Source organism: Lissotriton helveticus, chromosome 1_2 (genome assembly GCF_964261635.1).
Source record: "Lissotriton helveticus chromosome 1_2, aLisHel1.1, whole genome shotgun sequence".
Taxonomy (NCBI): domain Eukaryota; kingdom Metazoa; phylum Chordata; class Amphibia; order Caudata; family Salamandridae; genus Lissotriton; species Lissotriton helveticus.
In genome coordinates, this window is record NC_136058.1 from 333,221,618 (window position 1) to 333,249,332 (window position 27,715).

Here is a 27,715-nt window from a genome sequence, read left to right on the forward strand (position 1 = left end):
CCAAAGGCGAAACCGTTGCATTGTAAATGCTTGTTATATTTGTATGCAAATGTCTTATGTTTAAAACCGTAATTAACAAAAAAAAACATTGCATGCTTGCCAAGGATAGAGCTTTTGACTTTGTTGAGAGCTCCCAGCAGCGTCTCTGGCTGCTCACTATAATGCGGGGTAGGAATGTGGCTGCTTTTAATGGTTCTCACTCCTGGCGCTCCTACTTTACTAAACTGTTTGATCTTAGGCAAATCGCGTGTTCCCTGTGCCTATTTCCTCCCAACCACCCTGCATCACGCCTGTACCTGCTGCCCCCATCGAAGGGCCGCCCTCCCCGCAGAGAACAGAAAGCGCCTCCAGGACACCCCAACAACACCCCCCAGGGCTGTGGTTCCCAAACTGTGCGCCGCGGCGCCCTGGTGCGCCGTTATCAGTGGCCAGGGGCGCCGCCGCACTATGTGGGAAAGATAGCACCTGGCCTCGTTAGGCCCCCTGTGCAGCGATGTCCGAAGTGCAGAGTGTCAGAACACCAGAGTTGCGCGATTAAAACAAACAAACACACGATCACACACACACTCCTGCATGAATAAACAGACAAACGCTGCGCACATGCTTCATTTCTAACAAACCAAGCCCCATTTTCTTTCTTTTCCTACATGGGGAAACATTTAACTACCATGGAGAGGTTGACAGGCTAGACACTGCAAAGATTTATGACTTCAGAGTCTGACAGGGGAACATGTTTTTGCGAGCAGAGGGTGGCAATTTTTTTTTTAAATGATTATCAGGTCTTTATACATGGATACCGTTTGAATGATCTGAAGAATAACAGGTGTCAAGCAGAGCTATGAGAAAATAATCTGGATGGCAAATAACCTATAACGGTGAAATGAAAACCAATAAATCATACCATCTGACTTGCAGAAATTTCAGGCGACTGTGCTACGAGGCGAAATACAAAATGCAGCCACGGGAAACACTGAAAGGAATATGACATTGTTATGAAACCGCTGTCACGTGCCACGCTATTTAATTGTAGGCAACTTTAAGCCGAGCTGTCTCGCGAATGATTTAAAATGTTAGCATTATGTACGTGCTGATTGACAAGCATTTTGTTATTGCAATACATTTTAGCAACAGCCAAGTCAGTTGTTTTTAACTAGCTAGCACCCGCCACAAGTTCGACAATAATACAAAGTTTACATTTGCATTCAAGCACACGGTCTCCAGATGGCATGCTAAAACATATATTTGAGTTTCAAAGATCTCATAATAAAAAAGTAGAGGTGTAGATTTTTGAACATGCCCTTGGCCCTGTAAGTGAAAAGTTACTAAACAGATGCATTGCTTCATTTCAATCTGTTTACAAACTAATATTGATATAGAAATCTCCTCCAAAGAAAAGCAAGGATATTTCTTTCATTCATTTTGTTCTTCCGTAAAAAACAAACAGATGATAGTTATTGCTCAACCAATTCTGAATCAGGCTGTAAAGATTATGTTATCAGATAATTAGCATTGTGATATATGAATGGTGCAACAAACAAAATGGGTCCAAAAAGAATTATTACGGAAGGTGTGAAAGCATTTTATAAAGCAATAATGTGACTGGCTCAAGGTGGCACCCATGTATTAGGTCAAAGTGCTGACTCCATCCACTGCCACTTTTTAGGTCAATGAAGGTCAATGAGGGGGAAACGACAGAAAAAGTGCAAGAAAGAGTGGAGGAAAGACACAGAGGACACAGGAGAGTGAAAGGGGGAGATTGAGATGAGGGTAAAAAACAGAGGGAAGACATAGGAGAGTGAAGGGGGAGTTTAAAATGAGGGGGAAACAGAAAAAGTGCAAGAAAGAGTGGAGGAAAGACACAGGAGAATGAAAGGGGGAGATTGAAATGAGGGGGAAACGACAAAGTGGAGGAAAGACCCAGAAGGAGAGTGAAGGGGGGAGATAGAAGTGAGGAAAAAATGAGTGAAAAACGAGAGAAAAACGGAGCAAGAGAATGGAGACAGAGGTCCACTGGACCACCAGGGATGAGGCGCAGGTGAAACCTGCAGGTGGGAGAGGGCCTCCAAACCCAACACTCAAAAGTGCAGGGGCTTGGGTGGGGAAAGGCCTCACTTAATGGGGAGCTGGGATGGAGAGCAATTTCACTGACAATGAGTCAGTGATCATACCCCCACATCTGTAGATCCACCAATGCTCTCGGCTACTGCATTTATTTGTTACAACTAGCAGCCAGACTCGCCTTTTATGTGTAAAAGTTTGAAAATAATTAGACCAGTGGGCTCTGCCAATATTTATCAGTCTTTGGCATGGTCCAGCAAATAAAATTAAAATCCTGAATAAAACATAAAAAAAGAAACTTGCTGCATTGAGGATAGAAAAACAAAAAGGATTGCTATGACCACAAAATGCATGTATGAAGTACAGATTATTAATCTGTGTGCTGTGGAGAATTAAAATGATCCCTCCTTCATTCCAGTGCTCAAACTCCATAATAAAAGGTGAAATGCCAATGGCATGAGGTGGGAGAGGGGGCTCTGGGTGGGCCACCATGTCAAGTCAACCCAACAAATACGTGTAACACTGCAATATTTAAGTACATCCTGTATCTCGCCCTCCCTAATGTGCATTTATAATAAATATTTTTTGTTTAATTTCGAAATGCAAAAAGTGCTGTAGATGTGCACCCCAGGTCTTGCCAATATGCTACTCGTCACCTTTAATTTAAAGAAAAGGTGAACAATCATCTGTCCAGTGTACCAAAATTTTGCGATGTGATGCTATTCGGGTACTAGTTGATGGGCTTACAACACCTCTGAGAATGACTAATGGTCTGCTGGTAGTTTGTGAATAGCTAGCTAGCAGCTGCTATCCTTTTTATCCCTAATACCTTCACTGCATCCCAATTAATTTAAGGAAGCCAATAGGAAGTATTCCCAAGGTCTTGCTTACATCCCGCCCACCGGTAAAAAAATGGTGGGGAGCCACGGCCAACTGCCAATTAGTTCAAGGGAGCCACAGGTTAAAAAAGTTTGGGAACCACTGCCCCAGGGTGTCAGCATTCGGGGGCTGCCTCGCGCTTTCTTAATTCTCACCCTAACATCGACGGCCGATTTCACGCCTGGCAGCTATCAATTGTGAAAGCCATACATTAAAGGGTTAATCACGTATTCTGCGCGCGCGCCAGTGCTTTATATTCAGCTGCGAAGTGCACCTTGACTTCCAAAGTCCATAGTAGTATTCTGAAATGTGTGCACTTTAAAAGTGACGCCTCAGTGCGTCTATTTCGCGCAACACAGAGCAGGGCGTGAGTTTGCAGTAAGTGAATCACTCTCAGCTGTCGGGGTGGGGCTAACTCTGGACACAAACTACCTCAGTCAAGAACAGGTGTGTGTTGTTGCGTATCTATAAATACACTACTGTAGAATGGCAGCTATCAGCTGGCTCCATAGCTCAGGGGTTAGAGCACTGGTCTTGTAAACCAGGGGTCGCGAGTTCAAATCTCGCTGGGGCCTTGTGTGCTTTTTGGACTAAAGAAATGTACAATTTCCTGTTGTTTTAATAGGTGTAAATAAAGCTATTCATTCCAACACTTGTGTTCTGCGTCTCAACTTTAATTGTTTACTTCCAAACAGCACTAAAGTTCCCCATACAAAAAGGGAAATATGTTTCTCTACAAAGAAATTATTTATTTTGTCCATGGACAACACTTTAAAATAGTATTTTCATAAACAGGAAGGGCCAGCTGTCCCCTTCACTACACCCAGAGGAACAGCTCTCACACACAGGGCCCCTTCAGCTCACCACGTCATCATTTCCGGCGCTTAAGCCCTTTTCATGAGTTACATTGTACACATCTGGAATTAGTAGTACATTTAGAAGCTTGCTAGGTTACTACACCTTGTGCAAAAACAATATTTGAGTAACAGTATGACCAAATATCTTCAAAGTTGCTCTAGGGAACAAAGTGGAAACGGCAACCCCAGTCCCAATAATCCTCTGTAACTAAAAGTACACAGTGGATAAACAGTAAACAAAATATCGCTTCTGAGCAAAGGACAAATTAACATTCAAAATTGAACCATATCAAATCATCAGTCCAATAAAGTTTCCAGATTCAAGATGTTCTCAAATAGTTTTCTTCTTTATTTTCTTGTTTCCTTTATCCTTATCATAATCGTAGATGTATTATACATAAATTCATAGTGGTGAGTTGGTATAGATGACATCACCAAATGTAGCCAATAGCCGACACATGTTTCGTCTCAGGGAAAATCACCGACGACTTCCTCAGGGCTGTGTGACAATCTCTTGTCTCCTTATTTTGCAGCACTCCGCATGTGTTGTGAGCCCTGCAACGCTGAGTCCGCAGCGTTCCTGGAATTAATCATTTGGCTTCGGCACAGTTGCACATATGACACTTTTAATATATTCTAATGGTAGTTCAAGGATATTTAAATAGCTCTGTGTCGACACCTAGACTAGCCATAGGCTGTGACCACCAAGACACAGAGAGCCAGGGATGGGGAGAGGGGGGGGTGGCCGGGGGGGGGGGGGGGCTTGTGGACAGGAACCCCAGAGACGACACCAATTAATGGTCGACAAGGAAAGCACTGGGACACGTGCCCGGGGGTCACGAGGGCAGAGGGACCCTCACACAGAGTGAGAGTGGGCTGGAATACTGAACACAGCAACAAAGACCCCAGACTGCAGAACAACATAAACACACCAAGAGGAGGTAACATTGTCCCATTGGGGACTCAAGAAACCAGGGCACATGGAGTTAGTACACATCTCACTCTGGAACACTAAAACCCAACAAGAATCAGAAGTGTTACAAACACTACACTGTGGATGTACAAGTGTTGTGGTAAATGCGAAGCATTTCCACACAGGAAAGTGCACTGAGCCCTTCCGGGATTGTTATAGGGTGTCCCAGGCTACATCATTCAAGTCCTCCAGTTTTTCCAGCTTTGCTTGACTTGCATTGCATGATGATGCAACTCTTGAATAGTTGTGTTATACGGTCTTATAAAGCGCTCAGCTGCCCAGCAAAGGGGCGTCCCGGCGCTGAAGGCAGAAAACTGCACAGGCTCTAACAGGAAAAAAAGCCTACAGTGGAGGAAAGAGAAATGTTTTGATTGCTTTGCAAAATGCCAAATAATTCTTCAACCTGCGGATAGAAGTAGGGAGCGCATTCCAGAGTTTGGATGTCAGAGCACGGAAGGAGCGTCCCCCCGCACGAACCCTCCTCACCTGAGGGAGAACCGGCAAATCTCTTTAAGTCATTGTGCATCACGTTCAAAGCACTCCATGTAAAGGGGCCTTCATTCCTGACTTCGCGCATAATATACTATGTGCCGTCTAGGAACCTCAGATCTGCACTACATAAACTGTTGCAAATCCCCAGGTTCAAGCAGGCACGATGGGGAGGAAGGAGCTTCTTGTTGGGATCTGCCAAGTCCTGGAATCTTCTTCCGCTTACAATTAAAAACAGTCCAAATCTGGAGGAGCTACGCGCGGATCCAAGATGGACGCATGAGAAAAGGGCTCCTGAGACCCCTTCCGCCACCCTCATCTATCCTGAAACAAATCCTGATTTGGACGACGGGTATCTTTTGCTGATGCCCTGCTGATATAAAAAACTTTTTCTAAAACCCGATTTGGCCGCCGGGAACGGGACTTGCTGCACCTCGTAATCTGAGGCCTATGGCGGAGGCCCTCCGGGGGCTTGAGTTCCCGAGGTACCCGGGTGGCAATTGAACAACAACGGCTGGAGAGATACTTCCGCTGCCCCTGTGGTACTTTCGGTTTCGATTTTGGTCATTGTTGACACCTACTCGTTGCTGATTGATACTGCTGCCCTGGTCTAGTCGCAAATTCTACTCTGGCTGTCGATCCTCGACCTCTCGACTCAACAGGCCTGCCATACAGGGAATCATTTTGACCAGATCCCAAAGGTCCCGTCGGAGCTCGTCGCCCACCATGGCGGGCAGGACGGACGCTGAGAGGCGAAACACCAGAGGTCCGAATCGAGGAGGGGCTGTCCAAGCTCCGACTATTGATCGCTTTACTCGCCCGAAAGGGATCCCCAGGCGGGCCGAGCAAGGCCCTCGGGGAGACTGGTGATGATACTCCTGCGACTGAAGAGCCGACTTTAAAGGATGTCATGGGCGCCATTGCCAGTATCTAGACCGCGATGGGTCAGCAGTATGAAACTCTAGCTACTAAGTTGGACACGGTTGCAATCGAGGTCAACCTTATCGGGACGGTCTTGGGGAAAACCAATGAGCGGGTCAAGTCCCTGGACATCAAGACAGCGAGCCTGACTGCGGATGTCTCGGATCTCCAGACCGAGGTCCGCGATCTTTGAATGGCCAGAGACTCGTTCGCCCGTCGACTGGATGATTTCGAGAGCCGCGCCAGGCGCAATAACGTTTGCATCGTAGGTGTTCCGGAGAATTCTACAGACGTGCCTACGGACCTTTTGGTGGAGGACCTTATCCGGAACCACTTGGCACCAAAGGGCCTTAGTAATCTTTTTGCGGTGGAGCGTGCTCACAGAATTCCAGGTGGGAAGCCCAAGCTTGGTGCCGCTCCGAGGCCTATAATAGCCAGGATTTCTAATTTCCGTGATAGAGACGCTATCCTGCAGGCCTCCCGTACTAATGGTCCCACTAAGTTTGAAAATGTGTCGATCAGTTTCTATCCGAACTTTACACAGGCGGTGCAGAAGCAAGGTATGGGCTTTACGGGGGTGAAAAGACGTCTCAGGGACATGGAACTGAAATACGTCATGCTTTTTCCGGCCCGCCTGAGGATTGAACATAATGAACGTACATTCTTTTTTGATCGCCCCGAGGTGGCCAGTGACTGGCTGGACAACCTGCCGACACAACACACCAGCCCGGAGAGTTCGAGAGGCGCCGAGGGCGGCTTGGAAGAACAGGAGTAGTGAGTCTGTGCCGACGAGCCAATTTTTTGGACGCTTTGCAGTGGCTCTGTGGTAGCAATGTTTATACGTTGTCGATACCCGGGGGTGTGGGGACTCGGGACTCTTCCTCCTCAGGGGACGTTTTTCTCTCTCTTCTTGTAGGTTAGTTTAATAGGGCGACAGGCACACTGCAAGTTGGGGTGGCTTTTTGATCTACCGCAGGGGTGCAGGGTGGGGGGTTGTGTGATGAGGGTTCCTTGGGGGATGGTGGGGGGGTCTTTTCTTGTTTGTTTGTTTCGAGGCTACGATTTGGTCGGTATTTTATCCTTTGTGCCTGTTTCATGGCGGGGGGACTGTTTTTTCTTGTCTGGGATGGGGGGTAGGGGACTGAGGGCGCTGAGCTGGAACGTCAATGGTCTAGGAGATAGGATAAAACGGGGGATAGTTTTGCAGTATTTGAAGCGACACTCCCCGGATATCATTTTACTACAGGAGACGCATCTTGTAGGAAATACGTGCCACGCACTGAATAGACGAGGCTACCGTTTGGTGGCCCACTCTGGATTCACCACTGGATCGAGGGGGGCGGGTATCCTGGTTAGAAACTCCCTCCCCCTTGAAGTAGATGACAAGGTGCTGGATGATAGGGGCCGCTATGCCGCTGTCGTGGGTCGTTGGGAGGTGAAGATGATCTCCATTTTGTCTGTGTATGTTCCCCCTGGTCTACAGTCCACCACGTTTTCTGATTTGGGTGGGGTGGTCCTGGGACTCCCCGATGGCTTGTTGGTAGTGGGTGGCGACTTTAATTCGGTCGTCAGTGGAGAGGAGGATCGTAGCCCTCGTAGAACCCTCCCCACGTCGCAGTTATGGCTGGGGAATTTTTTGGACACATTGGGATTAGCAGATTGTTGGAGGCAACTTCACCCTGGACAGCTCCAATACACCTTTCATTCAGGGGCTCATGGTAGTCTCTCGAGACTCGATTACATCCTTTTACCAGCGGCACAGATGGTCTCTGTGAGGGAAATTAGGCATTTGGCTCGGGGGATCTCGGACCACTCCCCACTCTGGCTTACTATTGACGTGCGGCTAGAGTCCGGGGGCCGGGTTGCTCCTATTAATCCGTGGCATCTTCGCAACCCCAACATTGGTACGGAAGTGGTTAAGTGTATGGATTACTACTTCGCTGAGAATGAAGGGTCAGTATCCTCCCCTGTCTCTTTATGGGAGGCATATAAAACTGTGATCCGGGGTCAGACTCTCTCTTTGATTGCTGCGAGAGGAGGCGCAGAACTATGGAAGTGGTGCGTCTGGAAAACGATATCTCTGAGTTGGAGGAGCGGATGGAGTCTGGAACTACGCCTGATAGCTTGCACTCCTTGGCGCTTAAACAGTCTGAATACAGCGCCCTGGTGACTGATGCGGCTAGGGCGATGAATCGTGAGCAGCAGGGGCGCCTGTATGATGTGGGTGACAAGGCGGGGAAATTGATTGCTTGGCTTGACAAACGGGATAGATTGAATCGGGTGGTGCCTGTTGTTGAGCGAGTGGATGGTGTACGAGTGGTGGACCCGATCGAGATAGTGGAGGTCTTTGCCCAGCACTTTCAGAAGGTTTACGCGCCGGTCTCAGACAGACCTGAGGAGGGCTCGCACCTGTTGCTCCGTGATATAACGTGGCCTAGTCTGTTGGACTTGGACAGGGAGCTTATGGAGGCGGATTTTTCTACCGATGAAGTAGCGCTCGCTATCCATGCACTTCGCTCGGGTAAGGCTTCGGGCCCGAACGGTATACCAATCGAACTGTATAAGTTGAACCCCGACAAAATGGCGCCATACCTCCGTCGGGCGTTCTTGGCATCGCGAGATCTCGGGCTTCTTCCCCGGGATCAGAGACTGGCGTCCATTGTGGTCATCCACAAGGATGGAAAGCCCCGTGAACACTGTTCGTCATATCGGCCGATCTCGCTTTTGAATGTGGAGCCCAAGGTCCTTGCTAAGATCTTGGCGAGCCGAATGGTTACGGTGATCGGCGATTTGGTACACCCTGATCAGTCCGGGTTTATCCCCCACCGCAATACCGCGCTCAATCTTCGACGTCTTCATGGTGTCTTGGCGAGGGCGGGGTCTCTTGAGGAGTCGGCCATCTTGGTCTCACTTGACGCCTCGATGGCCTTCGATACGGTGGAATGGCCATATCTGTGGGCTGCCCTTGCCAAGTTTAGCTTTGGTCCTAAGTTTATCGGGTGGGGTAGACTTTTGTATGAGCAAACCGCTGGCTCAGGTGGTGGTCAACGGAAGGGCCTCTGATCCTTTTGTCCTCGGGCGTGGCACGAGGCAGGGCTGCCCTATGTCGCATCTCCTTTTCGCACTTGCTCCTGAACCCCTTGCCGCGTGGCTCCGATGGGAGCCCTCGCTCAGGGGCATACGGTGGTCTCCTGCCTTCGAGGATCGGGTGTCGCTTTACGCCGATGATATACTGTTGTACCTTACTTCTCCCCGTAAGTCATTGGGTGTTCTGTTTGACGTCCTGAGTTCTTTCGGGAGGAACTCTGGTTTGGTTATCAACTGGTCTAAATCCAGCATTTATCCACTTACTGGTGGACAGCCTTCTTTGCCCCGTGTCTGCCCTATACCTGTTTCCAGTGTTGGTTTCAAGTACTTGGGGATTTACATTTCTATGGACCCCAGGGTACGATCTGAGCGGAATCTACTGCCTCCGCTTGCCCGGCTTCGGTCGGATGTAGCGGCGTGGTGTGGATTGCCTCTGTCCCCTTTGGGGAGAGCGGCCTTGTTCAAAATTATGTCTCTTCCCCGGTTCCTATACGCCATCCAGAACACGCTCGATCTGGTTCCGGCTGGCTATTTCCGTGAAATCGAGGGTCTCCAGAGGAAATTGGTTTGGGGCGAGAGGCCACGCATAGCGTTGGCGAAATTAACTTTGCCCTGGTATGACGGCGGTATAGCTTTGCCGGATGTCAAACGCTATTATTGGGCGTCTCAGTTGAGTGCTATTAATCACGCCATGTATGGTCCTGTTCCGAATCCCGCTTATGATATGGATAGGTGGCAACTGCCGGGGGGCGATTATACTAGAGCGCTCTACTCCAGGACCGCCAGGAGGAGTCTGACGGGCCCCACTGCGGTGGCGGTACGTGTATGGGATAGTGCAACATCGGCCACGGACTGGACTGATAAACTGACTAGGGCAACTCCCCTGTATGCAGCTGAGAGATTGGGTGGTCTGTGGTCCTCGAAGGGATTCGATAGATGGGACCTTATTGGTATCAGCAGAGTGGGCAATCTTTGGGCCACTGACAGAGTCAAAACTTTTGACGAACTAAAACGGGAGTATAAGTTGAGTGATAGGGAATATTTCCAATATATTCAGGTCCGCCACGCACTTGCTTCGGTCTTCCCTGCTGTTACTACGATCCCTGAGTCTTCTCCCCTGGAGGATAGAGTGCTGGATGGACATGTCCCTGATAGCACTATCTCCCTCATATATAAAAAACGTATTAATGCCCGTTCGGACCTTCTTATACAGCTGAGAGAGGCATGGATTGGTGACGGGCTGGAGTTGGACGATGAGGATTGGCAGGCTGCAATATCCTCCCCTAAAGAAGTCGCGATTCCGGCGCGTCTCCGACTGGTGCAGCTGATGATTCTGCATCGTATCTATGTCACGGGTCCACGATTGATGCATATGGGTTATTCTGTGGATGGGTTATGTCGGCGTGGTTGTGGTCTGCTTGCTACCTTCCTCCACAATATATGGGAATGCCCGGAGGTAGTGGTTTTCTGGACTCGAGTGCATGCGGTGATGGGTGAAGTGACGGGTGTTGAGCTACTCCCCGAGGCCAGGCGCTGTTTGCTGAATATTTGGGAACCGAATGACTGTACTGTTGCTCAGACTCAATGGGTCACGCTGGGCAACATGATTGCAAAGAGAGATATCGCTCAACTGTGGGGGTCTCATAGGGCACCATTGGTCTCGACCTGGGAGGAGAACATGGACTGGTGCAAGTTTAGAGAAAAAATTGTGTACATCTCCCGAGGTAGGCCCAAGAAGTGGGGAAGGATATGGGGCCAGTGGAACTCGTACCGTGGAGAGATCTGTGATCCTCCCCTTGAGGAGCCCCCTGACATTCCACGGTCTCCCTGACTGTACGCTCCAGTACTTTGATTTCCTGTTATTGTGATATACTGCTCACTCTCGGTCCCCACTCCCCTCTTACATGATTTTTTGATGCTTGCTTTTCATTTATCCCCCCTACCACACGTAACAGTCCTTAGACTGCTGGTTTGCCTCGATTTCTTTTTTTGTGTCTTCTTTTTGTTGTTTCTATATAATTAAACAAGAAACCTTTTATTTATCCTCGCCTGCCATACGCTTCGAATTACATTGTGCTTATAAGCTGCCGGACCCTCGGGTTGTCGGCTGATGAGCTGTGTACTGATCTGTTCTTGCTATTTCGTATGGCTGACCGGCCTTGGTGGTTGTAGGTCTGTATTTGTACTCTTTTTGCAAAATAAAGGTTTAAAAAAAACCAAAAAAAAAAAAAACAGTCCAAATCTGAAAGCATTCAGGAAAGAAGTGATGGAGCAGATTTCATCTGCAGTCATGCATTGTTTTATTTTTTGTGCTTCAGACAGGCTGCATTTAAATTGCCACGCACATTTTGGTGCAGGTTAAAAACATGGCACATGAAAAACATGAAAAGTGAGGCCTATTCACTTCAGACTGAAAATGCTTTTGCTGAATTAAATTAACATGTGTTTTTTTTGCAATGTAGAGAAAAAGTGGCCTTTTTACCTTTGAAGATTTTTAATAGAATGTGTTTCTCTCTTCCCAGCACATCCATGTAAACTAAATGTATTATTCCACTTTGACTTGTTGCACATTTTGATAAACATTTTCAGTTAATAACACCTCTTTTTATAATGTGTGTGAATTAATAATGCACTTGGGACACATAATGGACTGATTTACATGAAATTAATATTATCTTTGTGTTTGTTTTATTTTTGGGGCCTACACAAAACATGGCTGCCTGTGAATCCATCAAGACTATGGCTTGAAATGTAATGAGAAGGGAGCATGCGCAGACTGTGGCAGCTTTCCTCATGACAAAAAGTCAAGGACAACCTGAATTCTTGTCATTCTGCCAATGTACCAGTTAGTTAAAAGTGTCCATCTACTGCGCTGAGAAGGAAGGAAAAGATGAATTAGATTGAAACATTTTTCCTAGTAAATGTTGCAATGTTTATAAATGTAGTTATTCATGTATGCTTCTTTTGTTAAGACTAGTGAAGTCAGGTTTTTAGAATGAGTCAGGGAAGTGTGACCTCATGCCTTTATGACTGACCAATCACGTAAGGTTCTCCTGAAAAATGTTACATCTTTGTGTACTCTGCCAATAATTATGGTATAAATACTGTCCTCTCTGGATGGGAGCTGCCACTTCTTCTTTTTTCTCAGCTCAGCTGGCTTCTATGGGTTAGGTACGAGAAACGTCTCGGGAGATTGCTGAAGGGCAGGTTTGCGTCCGAGGAGATTCAGGGGGAGGTTTCTTGCTTCCACGTCATATCTTGGCACTTCATGCCGCATTCCTTTGAGGTCTGGTGAAGGAGGGGCTGCTTTCCTCTTTAGACACAGACAGACAGAGAGTGCAGTGGATCAGGATTAGATGCTAAACTTTAAGTTCATGTTTTGACTAATTAATTAGGTCTAAAAGATTTATTTGTCTTATGCATTTATTTCTCTTAATGGGAGATTTTTTGCCAACTATTTAATTATTGATTAGCTTTGCAAGACTATTTGTCTTAGAAACTCTTTAAGAATTGTGACTGAAATTTTGCGCCACATTTTCATAACTACATGTAATGCTTATATGCAGACTGTAATGTGTTCTGTATTATTGATATTTTTCCTGTTTTCCAAAATTCTGTAACCTAATTGATATTTTACTAATGAATAAAGGGTCAGAGAAAAATTAACTTTTTGACTAGAAAATAAAACCCTTTAAAATAATCAACAACTCTCTTTATTGGCTTACAATAATAATTGCATTTTGACTGTTCATCTTTATTTAAATTTCTCCTGATGGTAATACATGGTGTGAAGGGCCCAACACCTTTTGAGCGGTAAAATAGAGGTAGCATGAGGGTTTTGCATTGAGAAACTACCAGAAGAAATTACCGCTCTCTATCAGTTTTTGGTAAGCAGAGGATGGTCATTATTGATTAGTTTGGTGATTAGTAATTATTGATTTCACCATCAACTACTCAACTAATGGATCATTGACCTTAAGAGGGAAGTAAAATAATTGCCCAAGTTAGATAAATGTCCAAGTCCTGATTCCTGACTCCAATGCTCAGAACCTGAAGACTGGCAAAGCAGTACTGGCAGGTGATGCAAGAAGTGGTGTGAGTATCAATAGGGTTGTGAAATGGTGTTAATATGCTAGCATGTTTTTTGAAGTGTTGAAAATATTAAGTTTTTTTGCTATTGGTGAAATTTAGCTCATTTTGAATTGATGGTGTTATTGATTATATTGGTAATTTCATAGGACATACTTTTTTGGTTATTGATTACATGTTTTAACTCTTCATGTTTAGTTAGTGTCTTGTTCTTTGTTGTCTGGAACACGCAGGTATGCACACCTGTGGAATCCCGGGAAGGAATAGCGGGTGGTAAATGGAAGCCACACTGCACTGAGGTTACTCGTCTGTTGGAATAACACTGAGAAGCTAAGGAGGGCTGGCAGTGTTAAATTAGGGACTATTTTCTGTGTGAGTGATTAATAGCAAAGAGTTCGCTGGTGAAACTTTGGTCTGATATCACCTAGAAAGGGTCACACTAAAGGAGTAGCAGGCTCTTCTGAGCTTGATTGATAGCAAAAGGGTTCGCTGGTGAAACTTTGGACTAAGATATATCCTGAAGGATAAGTCCAAAGGAGTAGCAGGTTCTTCTGAGCTTGATTGACAGCAAAAGGGTTCGCTGGTGAAACTTTGGACTAAGATATATCCTGAAGGATAAGTCCAAAGGAGTAGCAGGTTCTTCTGAGCTTGAGTGAAAGGTAAGCGGAAGGGATTTACCTGTAGTGTTTGAAGAGTAAACGGAAAGTCTTACTTTGTGAAGGGTAAGCGGAATGTGTTACTCGCAGTGAATATAAATCTATCCTTTATTTAGCACAACAGACAGAGTAGCGAATGTATTTATGTTGTTACTAACAGAGTTATTGATTAAGAGAAATATTGAAGTAAGATTTTGTGGAGGGTCAGTGGTAGGAGTAAAACTGACTAAAATTGAGACTGACAGCTTTGGAGAAAAGAAATTGCATTGAACTATTGCAAAAATGAAACTGTTTGAAGGTTTAAAGAAGCTGTTAGGAGGTAAAGTGAAAAATTCGTTTTTTATTGGTGATGCTCCTGAAGGAACACCTGTGCATTTTATGTCTACCAGTTTGGGACAAAACACATGTATGTGGGTTCAACAATGGGGCAAGATTACTGAAAAAGAGGGTGCTTTGAGGTTTCCAAAAGATGGTACTTTTGAATTGCAAATTATTGACAAATTAAGGGAAGTGTTATGTGAAATAAAGACACCATCTAAAGCTGCACAATTTGAGGCCTTAAGCCTGTGGGAAAAAGCAGCAAGAGAGAAAGCAAGTGAGGATGAAAAGGTAAAGCACCATATACAGGAGAAGGGAATTAATGCTGAAAAAGAGCTTCAAATAAATAATAATTCAGGGGATGAAATAATGGATGCATTGTTAACTGAGTGTCCACCACTTTATGTGGTTCCCATGAAAAATACTGAAAATAGTGCACCAGTAAATACTACAGGGGCTACTGCTTCTGTTGAACAGAGAGAAATACAGACTGAGAGAACTGTGCAGACATTTTATATTGTACCATTACCTGTTGATTCAGTACTGACAGTGATACCTCCAGGTGTTACTGCTTTAAATGTGCCTGATTTAGTCCAAGAATTGCAAACTGCAGATGCACAGATAATGCCTAGAAAAATTATGACTGTCCCAATTAATATGGTCCCTACTGAAAAGGTTCAAAGAGCTGCAGAATCAGTGATTTTGCCAGGGTTTATTTCAGAAACTAAGAACACACAGATTATTGAACAGAAAGTACACCAAGCACTGAAAGGTGAGAGAAAATTGGTATTTACAACATCTGCAGCCCAGGATAAAATAAATATATTTGAAAATGGGATTTTTCAAACCTGCTCTGAGGAAGCAGCAGTGATTAAAAATATAGAAAACATGGGGGAACATATTAACACAGGCCCTGAAAAAGAGAAACAGCTTAGTGTTTTAAATTCAACATGTGAACATGAAGAAATTAACTGTCCCTGCTGTTTAAATAATGAAAATGTGAACCAGTGTCAAGAAAAAGAATTAATTTCCCTGAGTAAGGAAACAGCTACATGTTCATTAATTACTCATAATGGACTGACAGATTTGGCTCAAAAATATAAAACTGATGTTTCAGGAAGTTTTCCATTTCAGAAAAGTTTCAGGGTACACATGGATGATGAAGCAAATGAGAAAATGTATTCTTCAGAAATGCAATTGCACCTTGCAGAAATAAAATATATTTTCAAATGCAATGGGTTTGAGAAATTAGGAGACAAATGGGCACGAAAACATGAGAAGAAAAAGAAACGACCAGACCTAGCAAGGAAACTGGATAAGGAAAAGAAGCCACCAGATTTAGTTGAGAAAAATAATAAACAGAATGAGGGAGAGGCTTTTGCTTACTCACTGAGAGAAAAGGTGGGAGAAATGTATGTTCCTATGCCACAGAATAAAAGTGAACTTGCAGCATTTCTGAACACAATCCCACAATTGAGAGACAAGTTTATGCTGTGGTACCCACAAGTTGATGGATTTGATGAATTTTTAAAAGAGTTGTGCATTAATTTGGAAATGTTCTTTTATAGTGCCATGCTGACTAAATTGTGCTTTGAATCTAAAGTTGTTGTTCAAGGGCCAAGTGAAGAGACAATGAAAAGGGTTTGCATGAATGCACCATCATTTTCTGTTGTTATGGAGGAAAATATAGCAGTGATTATTTTCCTGAAGGGCAGAGTGCCAGCAAAGGATGTTGATTGGGTACAGATTAAAAGAGCACAGGATGGAAGTAAAGGTATTTTGGTTGGTGAAAATTCAGGTATGGATGTTGTACTGCTGGAAAATGTGTCCTTTTGCCATCTTTATAACAGATTTGAGCATTGGAAGAAGAAATATAAATTTAAACATGATGCACAAAAACATGGAGAATTGCAGATGCAAAATATGCCAGTTAAGCAAATGCAAATGTCAGTTCAGAAACAGGTACCTATGGCAGGAATTTTTCAAGCACAGATGGTCCCACAAAATATGGAAAATGCTAACATTAATTTAAATAGGTTGTCCAGAGCAAATGGGAATTATTTCCTGAGAAAAAATGAGAATACAGTTCAACAGGTTGCTCTTTTTGCAAATGAGAATTTTAACACTCACAGTTCTGAATTTACCAATTCCATTGTGAAGGCAGTGGAAAGTCCAGATTTAGTTGCAGGAGTTTTAAAGAAAGAAATTACAAACCCAGTATTAGAAAATTGTGCACCAAAATTAGGCCCATTTGAGGAAAACTGCAAAACTGTTGTCTGTGACTCAGGCCTAGCAGAAAAACAATTATTTTGCAAATCAAGCAGTACAAATTACTGTACACCAGATAATGTTATTTTTCAGATTCCTGATGAGGATGTACATTTTAAAATGGCCCAACAAGAGACAGCTGTAGCATTATTTTCAGAAAAGACAGTTGAAAAATTACCTTCTGCTTTGGAAAAAATAATAAAAACAGAAATAGGAGAGTTCACAGAGAAGGATGCCAGATTAATAAAATGTGCAGAACATGTCTTATTAAAATTTGAACCAGATGACATGTATTCAGGAACACAATCAGTTGCACAAATTTTACCAATAAAAGGATTTTTGATGGAATTGATTAGAAGTTTATGTAACTTTCTGATCATAGGTTCACAGAAAATAAATAAAAAGAACAGAATAGTGCAGGAGATTAAAAGCATATTTTTTCCATGTTGTCCTGTGGTACCGAATCCAGCCAATATATTTTTTCACATTCCATGTGGTGAAGAATGGCTTATTTTTATTGATTTTTGCCAAGTTCATGTCACAGTGCCATTGCATGAGAATAGTCAGGAGTACTGTCAAAAAGAAGATGAATGTCTGGGACACAAAATTGGAAAGGGAGGTAGAAAGGTGTCACCAGAGAGAGTGGAAATGATTTCAAAGAAAAATCCACCTCAAATCCAGAAAGAAGTCAGGACATTTTTGGGAATGGTTAGCTGCTGTAGAGAGTGGTTACTACACCTTTCCCTAGTGGCTAAGCCTTTACTGAGGCTGACACACTCAGGTGTGTCTGATCCGCTTCCATTGGACAACAATTGCACAAAAGCATTCCTAGAGTTGAAAGAGAAAAAATGTCGCGCCCCAGCACTAGGAATGAAAGTTTATTTGAAAGAAAATACACTAATTTGCAGTGAGAGGGAGGGCTGCGCTCTCTCATTGCTTATTCAAAAAGATGAATGTTTTCAAGGGTCTGTGATGTATTGCCCAATGACCTTTGACCCTAACTTCACAGAAATGGCAGCAAATGAATTGGATTATGATGAAACTGAATATGAGTGTCTAAATATCATGAAAATATGCATAAAGCCAAATTCAGACTTGAAGGATGAACATCTGAGTCAGCCCAACAATGTCCATTTTGTAGATGGCCCATGTTTGAAAGGTGACACATTAAAAGCAGCACATGATGTGCTCCTTATACATGATGTTGTCAAAGCTTCATGGCTTTCAGTAGTTACCCCAGCCCAAAATTCAAAATTGATTGCCCTTACCCTAACATGCAGTATATCTGCTCAATTGGGAGTCACTGTAGTCATGGGAGAGAGAAATGCTAATTCAGTTGCACAAAATTGTGTTCTGTTAGCATATACATTCAATGGAATCTTCACAGTTAAGTTTAAAGAGGCTCAAGAAAATGTTTTTGAAGCAGCACAACAGGGTTGTATCAGAACTGTTTTTGAGAAAAATGACAACTGCAAAGTGACAAATGTGTTATTGCAAAGACTGATGCCCAGGTATAAATTGCCAGTTTCTCTGAAATCAGATCATAATGTGGTCTCAAAGATAATGAGTGCAGAACAACAGATTGGACAAGAAATGGATTGTAGCTATCTGCCTGAAGTGTCACGCATAATAAAGCAACACAATGGCAGCACTGAGTTACCTTTAGCAAAAGACTGTGTTTCAGCAACACTAAAGAGGCTTGAAAATGCATATGCAAATGCACTTGTGGAAAACACTGGGGAGAACACTAGCCATTGCTGTGTAGGTCTGGTTGATGTACAGTGTGCAGTTTCTCACCAGATTGCAGCTGCTACACAAGATCTGCATAATGGATGGTGCAACGGTTTTGATCTGAGAGATGTTGTGGTGAAACATCTGAATCTGATCAAAGTGAAAATAAGAGTGAAAGGCCTTGGTTGAAAAAGTGCAAAGGATTGATGGTGCTCTGTCAGAGTTTCTCAGCACCTAAGTAGTCCAATTTGCATGGAAAGTATGAGCCATACTGATGACAAGCTGATGACAATGAGTAAAGAAATGCTGAAACTGTCCTGTTGAATTCCTTTTTTATTATTTTAGTTACTTATTTTAAAGAAGACTAACTGTTCCAAGAAGCTACTTACAGATCTCTGCACTAAAACATTTGAGCTTGGCTATATATGATCTGATTACAGACCAAACTTGTGTTTGCCTTAGAAATAGAAGTAACATTCTTATATGCTCAGCTTTTGCAATTTAAAAAAAAATAAAAAAAAAAAAAATTGTCACTTATGAAATGAAATATGTGTGATGAATTATAAATCATTTTATTATGATTTGAATTATCAAGAGGGTGGATTGATGGAGCAGATTTCATCTGCAGTCATGCATTGTTTTATTTTTTGTGCTTCAGACAGGCTGCATTTAAATTGCCACGCACATTTTGGTGCAGGTTAAAAACATGGCACATGAAAAACATGAAAAGTGAGGCCTATTCACTTCAGACTGAAAATGCTTTTGCTGAATTAAATTAACATGTGTTTTTTTTGCAATGTAGAGAAAAAGTGGCCTTTTTACCTTTGAAGATTTTTAATAGAATGTGTTTCTCTCTTCCCAGCACATCCATGTAAACTAAATGTATTATTCCTGTCTTAATAGACTTTGACTTGTTGCACATTTTGATAAACATTTTCAGTTAATAACACCTCTTTTTATAATGTGTGTGAATTAATAATGCACTTGGGACACATAATGGACTGATTTACATGAAATTAATATTATCTTTGTGTTTGTTTTATTTTTGGGGCCTACACAAATTTTTCGCTTTTTTGATCACTTAATTTTTGACCTTTCACTGTGGGAGAGCCTCGTAACCTGGGACTCACTCACGGTAAACTCACTAAAATGGACTGCGCATGTTTACCGCTAGTGTCAGCCTAGTGAGATCATGCCGCTGCGATGCAGCCAGTGTACGGGGCACTGGTCTGGTTACATGTGGACACGTGGACACACGTGAGCGATGCGCATGGGCGACTCTTGCCGTGCGCATCCGAGGAGCAGTGCACAGGTAGCCTGGCACAGAAGGGACTACTCAGAGTTGTGTGGTGCTTGAAATAGACTTTATAATGGGGTACATGGGGGTACACATGTAGAGATGACAGTGTGCTTTACTGTCTGAAACGTAATAACACTTCAATATATTCCAATGGGAAAGGCTACCTTAAGGCGCAGCTTCAGGTGTCTAAGGGCAACAAACTCCAGAGACCCACATATGTGCACTGTAAACTGAGTGGGAAAAGAAACCATTCTTCTATGTCCAAAAGCATATGTGTACCACTTATGAGTGACAAATGGCATACCCCACTGAGCTCAGAATCAGAGCCTGGCCTTGAGCCACTCTGCCGGGCTGGATTCATTACTTTTCTCCCCAGCTGCAGGATCGGAGGCTTCGCCTTTCAAAGCTAGAATTCGACAGTGCTTAGGTCAGCTATCCAGGAGGGAGACACTGGGAGAAGTTGCTCTGCATCAATCAGCCAGCTGACATCCGGCGCCAGGCACCAGGCCTGCCTCAGGCCCCTCAAGCAGGATGGGAACTCCTTTGAAGAATTGTCGAGGGTGGCCCTTGCCGTGATGTCAGCGAGGGGGGAGTTGAGACTCTCAGAGCTCATGTGGCAAGTGCCTCCTGGGTGATGCTATATTTAAGTATCCCAAAAGCCTGTGGGAGAGCTGACTCTGTCTCTGAGTGACTCCAGGACCAGTGGGGGAAAGGCTGGTCTTCTGTGCAGGGAGGAGAGAGGCACCGGAAGGAGAGCATGGTGAAAGGCTGGCGCAGGGAGCCCAGGAAGCCAGCTCCCTGCCACCTTCATCACTCTTTTAGGCAAGGACAACCGTAGAGAGTGCTCTAGGTGGTGAGGGCTCACCGACAGGAGCAAAAGGAGAAAGAAAGTGTTGAAATCCGCCCAATGGGCCCCGAGATATGAAGTTAGGCAACCACTGACCTTGTACTGGACGAGCAACAAAGCATGTGGCGCTCTGCCGCCAGTCTCCTATGCGCCCCTGGGGTCGGCCAGGTTCCGGGGGCCGCCCCCAGAAGACAAAGTTAGAGAGCACTGTTTTGCCCCTGTGAAGCAGCCCAGCGTCCGAGGACCCCATCCCTGGGCCCGACAAGGAAGCCAATAGCAGTATAATCATTTTAATTAACTAGACGCGCTCCGCAAGTGATAACAATAGTGCAATCCACCGTGTCACTGACTCCACAATGGTATCAACTGCATAATTTTCCCTCAGTGTCGCTTCTTTGTCTCTGGAGATCACTATCCCCAGGTATTTCAGATCAGAGTCGCACCAGTTCAAGGGGTAGTCCGCAGGGAATTCGCTTGTGTTCGGCGTGAGAGGGAACATCTGGGATTTATTCCAGTTAATCGTGACTCCCGTGATTTAGGCTTAGGTGTGGATCGCGGAGGTATAAAGTAATGTCGTCCGTGTACATGGACACTAATAAGTGTTGGTCGGGATATCTCAGTGCTATTCTCTATAATGTTGCCGCAGCTTCGCAGTCAGAGGTTTGACTGTGAGGGCAAATGGCAGAGGCCATGATATCTTTACGGGAGGGGAACTGCAACTGTTGATTTGCACGATCGCCTGTGGCTGATTGGTCAGTCAGGTGACCCAGGATATGAAAGATGGGGGTGAACCCCTTCCTTTTCAATACACCTAATAAATAGTCCCATTCTAATGAATCAAACGCTTTGGTAGTGTCCAAATAAGACTCCCACAGCAGAGAGCTTAGGATCTATGTTCTGTATGATTGCAAAAAGGGTACGTGAATTGTGGGAGGTGGCCCGGCCGGAATCCAGATTGGTCTGGTATTATCAGTTGTCCGTGCTGGTTAATATTTTAGCCAGTGTTTTGGCATCGCAGTTTATGAGGTACAACGGCCTGTACACTTTGCACTTAGTTGCAGATTTCCCTGGTTTCAGAAGGGAAATGATCATAGCTTCACGCATGGTTGATGGAAATTTGTCAGTCGCGCTGGCCTCTACATAGACTTTCTTGAGTATGGGGACAATGGCAACTATGTAGCACATATAAAAGTCAGGTGGCAAACCATCGGGCCCACAGCCTTACCCAACCTCAGCTGCATTCTGGCTGCTCTAATTTCATCCTCTTCTATCTCATCTGCTAGAAACTTCCTCTGGGCACCTTCTAACCATGCCAGCGCAATGTCTTCTAAGTAGGTGGCCAATTCGCCCGGACGGTCCCTGCGTGCTGTGTACAGATCTGTATAATGTTCTGTAAATATGTGAAGGATAGCTGCAGAGTCTTTTTGGCTATGGCTCACAGAGTTTTCCACTTCTAAAATGTGATTAGAGAATCTAGGTGGCAGCACTATTTGTGACCAGGCAGGTCGCTCCCTCTGCCACCGCGCAGACCCCCTGTGTGCCGCTGCTGCTGCTCCGTGCTATCTGCTGCCTCCCTGCAGACTGGTCTGTTTGACTGCGTGTCATCTTCTTCCCTGTTGACTGTGTTTTCGTTTTTTGCCTACTGTTGACTGTGTTTTCATTTCGCCTACTGCTCCACTTGCTCCTTGTTTTCATTAGTGTGCCCGCTGTGCCTGTTCTTCCCCCCTGCTCCCTCTTGCCTTCTGTGCCACTTTTCCCGCCGCTCGCGTCGCACGCGGCCCTTCCCCCTCGCTTCCCATTGGCCACCCCGCTCCCGCCTCCCAGCTGCTTCTCCCTCCCTCTCCCCCTCATATGGAGGCCGCACGGTGGTGAGAGGAGCGACCCTTGACCCTGTGACCAGGCAGGTCACTCCCTCTGCCACCACGCAGACCCCCTGTGTGCCGCTGCTGCTGCTCCGTGCTATCTGCTGCCTCCCTGCAGACTGGTCTGTTTGACTGCGTGTCATCTTCTTCCCTGTTGACTGTGTTTTCGTTTTTTGCCTACTGCTGACTGTGGGCCCGATTCACAGAATGAACTTAAGACTCAATCCTAAACTTACTACTATTTTGGTATTCACAGAATGAACTTACTACTTTTGGCATTCACAGAAGTTAGGATTTTGTCTTAAGTCTGTTTTAAGACAAACTTAAGACAAAATCCTAACTTCTGTGAATACCAAAAGTAGTAAGTTCATTCTGTGAATACCAAAATAGTAGTAAGTTTAGGATTGAGTCTTAAGTTCATTCTGTGAATCGGGCCCTTAGTTTTCATTTCGCCTACTGCTCCACTTGCCACTTGTTTTCATTTGTGTGCCCGCTGTGCCTGTTCTCCCCCCTGCCCCCTCTTGCCTTCTGTGCCACTTTACCCGGCGCTCGATTCGCACGCGGCCCTTTCCCCTCGCTTCCCATTGGCCGCCCCGCTCCCGCCTCCCAGCTGCTTCTCACTCCCTCTCCCCCTCATATGGAGGCCGCACGGTGGTGAGAGGAGTGACCCTTGACCCTGTGACCAGGCAGGTCACTCCCTCTGCCTCCACGCAGACCCCCTGTGTGCCGCTGCTGCTGCTCCGTGCTATCTGCTGCCTCCCTGCAGACTGGTCTGTTTGACTGCGTGTCATCTTCTTCCCTGTTGACTGTGTTTTCGTGTTTTGCCTACTGCTGACTGTGTTTTCATTTCGCCTACTGCTCCACTTGCCACTTGTTTTCATTTGTGTGCCCGCTGTGCCTGTTCTCCCCCCCTGCCCCCTCTTGCCTTCTGTGCCACTTTTCCCGCCGCTCGCGTCCCACGCGGCCCCGCCCCCTTGCTTCCCAATGGCCGCCCCGCTCCCGCCTCCCAGTCGCTCCTCCCTCCCTCGCCCCCTCATATGGAGGCCGCGCAGCGGACGCGCTGAAGGCGCGCCAAAGGCAAGCCCGTCTGTGCCCATCTGCGCCCGGACCGCGCCCAGTGCCAGGACCGCGCCCAGCGCCAGGACACCTGGCCCTCGACGATGCCAGCCCACCCGACTGAGTTACGCCGCCGCCACCCTCCACGCACTCAACACCGGCCGGACCCCCGCCTACAACCGAGCCACCCCGAAATGCATCCACGGACCCTTCACCTGCCAAGCCTGCAAATTCACCTGCCTCCGGACCTGCACCACACCCGCCAGACCAGGCACCAGCAACAACCACCTCAAGTGTATCCTGCTCAACACCCGCTCAGTCCACAAGCACGCCGTCGAACTCTGGAACCTCCTCGACACAACAGCGCCGGACGTCGCCTTCCTCACAGAAACCTGGATGAACGCCTCCTCAGCCCCTGACATCACCATAGCCATCCCGAACGGCTACAAGATCACCCAGAGGGACCGCGTGAACCAAACCGGAGGAGGCATCGCCATTGTCTACAGAAACACCATCCGCATCACAACCAACGCCGACGACACCCTCACCGCCGCTGAGCACCTTCACTTCCAGATACACATCGACCCCAAAACCACCCTCAAAGGTACTCTCATCTACAGACCCCCGGGATCACGCACACAATTCAGCGAAGCCATCGCAGACTTCGTCAGCCCGCTTGCCTCCACCTCCTCAGACTACATCCTCCTAGGGGACCTCAACTTCCACCTGGAAAACAACAATGACAACAACACCACCACCCTGGTAGAGAACCTCGCTAACCTCGGACTCAAGCAACTAGTGAACACCCCCACCCACTACGCCGGCCACACGCTTGACCCCGTCTTCTCCTCCAGCAACCACATCTCCTTCAGCCATTCCACCAGACCACACTGGACAGATCACAGCTGCGTCCACTTCAACTTCAGGAAAACCATGACCCACCACCACCCGCAACAGGCTCCCCGAAGATGCTGGAGCAAGATCACCACCGACCAGCTCACCACTTCCTTGAGCAAAAATCCTCCCGCCAACACTACGGACTCCAACGAAGCAGCCCGTAAGCTCACACAGTGGCTCGCCAACTGCGCCGATGCCCTTGCACCACTGAAGAATCCTCCCAGCAGACCCAGCAGCAAGAAAACCTCGTGTTTCACCAACGACCTCAAAGATTCCAAGAAATCCTGCCGTACCCACGAGAAAGCCTGGCGCCACGACCAGTCAACAGAAAACATGACAGCCGTCAAGAACGCCATCCGCAAACACCACCAGCTGATCCGCACCACCAAAAGGACAGCATTCAGAGAACGACTAGACAACAACTCCCACAACAGCAAGGAACTCTTCAGCATTGTTAAAGAGCTCTCCAACCCCAGCACCAGCAAAAACGACATCACGCCCTCGCAAGACCTCTGCGATGCACTCGCCTCGTTCTTCCATTGCAAGATCACCGACATACACAACAGCTTCGGCGCCCAGACCACGCACCCAACCACTGAACCAATGCCCCCCACCACCACCCTCTGTGCCTGGACACTACCCCCGTGATGAACACCATCCACTCCGGCTCCCCAGCCGACCCCTGTCCACACCACATCTTTAACAAAGCCAACTCCATCATCGCACCCCAACTCCGGAACATCATTAACAACTCCTTTGCATCTGCCACCTTTCCGGAGAGCTGGAAGCATGCGGAGGTCAGCGCCCTCCTAAAGAAACCCACCGCCGACCCCACGGACCTCAAGAACTTCTGCCCCATGTCGCTCCTCCCTTTCCCCGCTAAAGTCATCGAGAAGACTGTCAACAATCAGCTAACCGCCTTCCTCGAGACAAACGGCTCCCTCGACCCATCACAGTCCGGATTCCGAGCAAACCACAGCACCGAGACCGCCCTCATCGCAGCCACCGACGACATCAGGTCCCTGCTCGACAACGGGGAAACCACTGCCCTCATCCTCCTCGACCTATCGGCCGCGGTTTATAACCTTCATACCGCAATTTTCATTCCGCATACCTTCAGTCCGCATACCATTATAACGAAAGTACCATCAGTCCGCAAAATTTTAAAACGCATGCCATTATGGGCCAGATGTAGGAGGCCATTTACCGACCGGTAACGGACGATTTCGGCCGTTACCGACCGGTAAATGGGTATTTGTGATGTAGGGGGCCTATTTTACCGATTCGGTTAATTTACCGAACCGGTAAATTTACCGAATCGGTAAAATACAGAATCTGTATTTTTACCGATTCGGTAACGGCCAGATGTAGGTGGGACTCTTCCGAGTCCCTAAGGCCTTACAGATTCGGTATTTTACCATCCAATCCAATTGGGTGGTAAAATACCGTATCCAGGTGTGCATGCACATGTGTGCATGCACACCTATGCCATGTGACAGACATGTCGGTCTGCCACATGGCACACATGCCTGTATTTGGGGTGCTAGAGGGTGTCAAAGTGACACCCCCTGCACCCTTGCTGGAATCGGTATTTACCGAATCGGTAAATACCGATTCGGTATTGCCCATTGATTTCTATGGGCTTCAAGGCCCATAGGAATCAATGGGCATTACCGAATCGGTATTTACAGAATCGGTAAATACCGAATCTTAGCGATTCGGTATTTACCGATTCTGAAATACCTACACCCCCCCCCTCTATTTTACCACTTCTTAAATACCAAATCGGTAAAATTCGGTATTTAAGAAGTGGTAAAATAGAATTACCTACATCTGGCCCTATATCTTTTATGCTTTTACCACGCATGCTTTTACAACGAAATTCGTTGTAAAAGCATGAATGGTAAAAGCATATGTTTTTAATATTTAAGTGTAAGGTAAGTATATGGTAAGTATATGGTTTTAGTTTGGGGGTGTTGGGGTATATGTTTTAGGGGTTCAAGAGTATTTTAAGGGTGTGTTTGGGGGTGTTGGGGTATATGTTTTAGGGGTACAGGGGTATTTTTAGGGTTCAGGGATAGGTTTGGGGTTTGGGGTACAGGGGTATTTTTAGGGTTCAGGGAAAGGTTTGGGGTTTGGGGTACAGGGGTATTTTTAGGGTTCAGGGCTAGGTTTGGGTTTTGGGGTACAGGGGTATTTTTAGGGTTCAGGGAAAGTTTTGGTTTTTGTGGTACAGGGGTATTTTTAAGGTTCAGGGATAGGTTTGGGTTTTGGGGTACAGGGGTATTTTTAGGGTTCAGGGCTAGGTTTGGGTTTTGGGGTACATGGGTATTTTAGGGTTCAGGGGTAGGGTTGGGTTTTGGGGTACAGGAGTATTTTTAGGGTTCAGGGATAGGTTTGGGTTTTGAGGTACAGGGGTATTTTTAGGTTTCAGGGCTAGGTTTGGGGTTTGGGGTACAGGGGTATTTTTAGGGTTCAGGGATAGGTTTGGGTTTTGGGGTACAGGGGTATTGTTAGGGTTCAGGGAAAGTTTGGGGTTTTGGGGTACAGGGGTATTTTTAGGTTTCAGGGCTAGGTTTGGGTTTTGGGGTACAGGGGTATTTTAGGGTTCAGGGCTAGGTTTGGGTTTTGCGGTACAGGGGTATTTTAGGGTTCAGGGCTAGGTTTGGGGTTTGAGGTACAGGGGTATTTTTAGGGTTCAGGGATAGGTTTGGGTTTTGGGGTACAGGGGTATTTTTAGGGTTCAGGGAATGTTTTGGGTTTTGAGGTACAGGGGTATTTTTAGGGTTCAGGGATAGGTTTGGGTTTTGGGATACAGGGGTATTTTAGGGTTCAGGGGTAGGTTTGGGTTTTGGGGTACAGGGGTATTTTTAGGGTTCAGGGGTAGGTTTGGGTTTATGGGGCACAGGGGTATTTTTAAGGTCAGGATGGGTTATTGTTTAAGGGTGCTGGGGTATTATAAGGAGTAAGGGTGGGTTATGATTTTGGGGTGCAGGGGTATTTTAAGGGACCTGGGTTGGTTATTTTTTTAGGGTTTATAGGGTAATTAAAAAAAAATATATATATATATAGATATATATATATAAATATATGTATTAAATGTATATTTATAAACATATATAATTCAATTTAAATGAATAAAAAGTTTATTTTTAAGTTTAGTAAAATATATTTGTATATATATATATATATATATTCCTTCGCGCTTTACCTCGTCGCAGGGGGAACACTTTCACGCTGGTGCCACCAACGGGATCGAGGTCGTCTCCCGCTTACATCCAACCCAAGTTTTTCAATATTGATGGCACTCCACTCAGAGGTTGCTTTTTAAGTTATTTATTGACAACAATTGAGATCAATTGTTGTCAATAAATAACTTAAAAAGCAACCTCTGAGTGGAGTGCCATCAATATTGAAAAACTTGGGT

The 27,715-nt window shown here is 45.9% G+C and overlaps 1 non-coding gene across 1 annotated transcript; it reads left to right on the forward strand.

Moving 5' to 3' along the window:
• Positions 1-3,439: 3,439 nt before the first annotated feature.
• Positions 3,440-3,512, forward strand: TRNAT-UGU (transfer RNA threonine (anticodon UGU)). The gene has a single exon. It is a non-coding gene; the product is annotated as a tRNA-Thr (tRNA).
• The last annotated feature ends 24,203 nt before the right edge of the window (positions 3,513-27,715 follow it).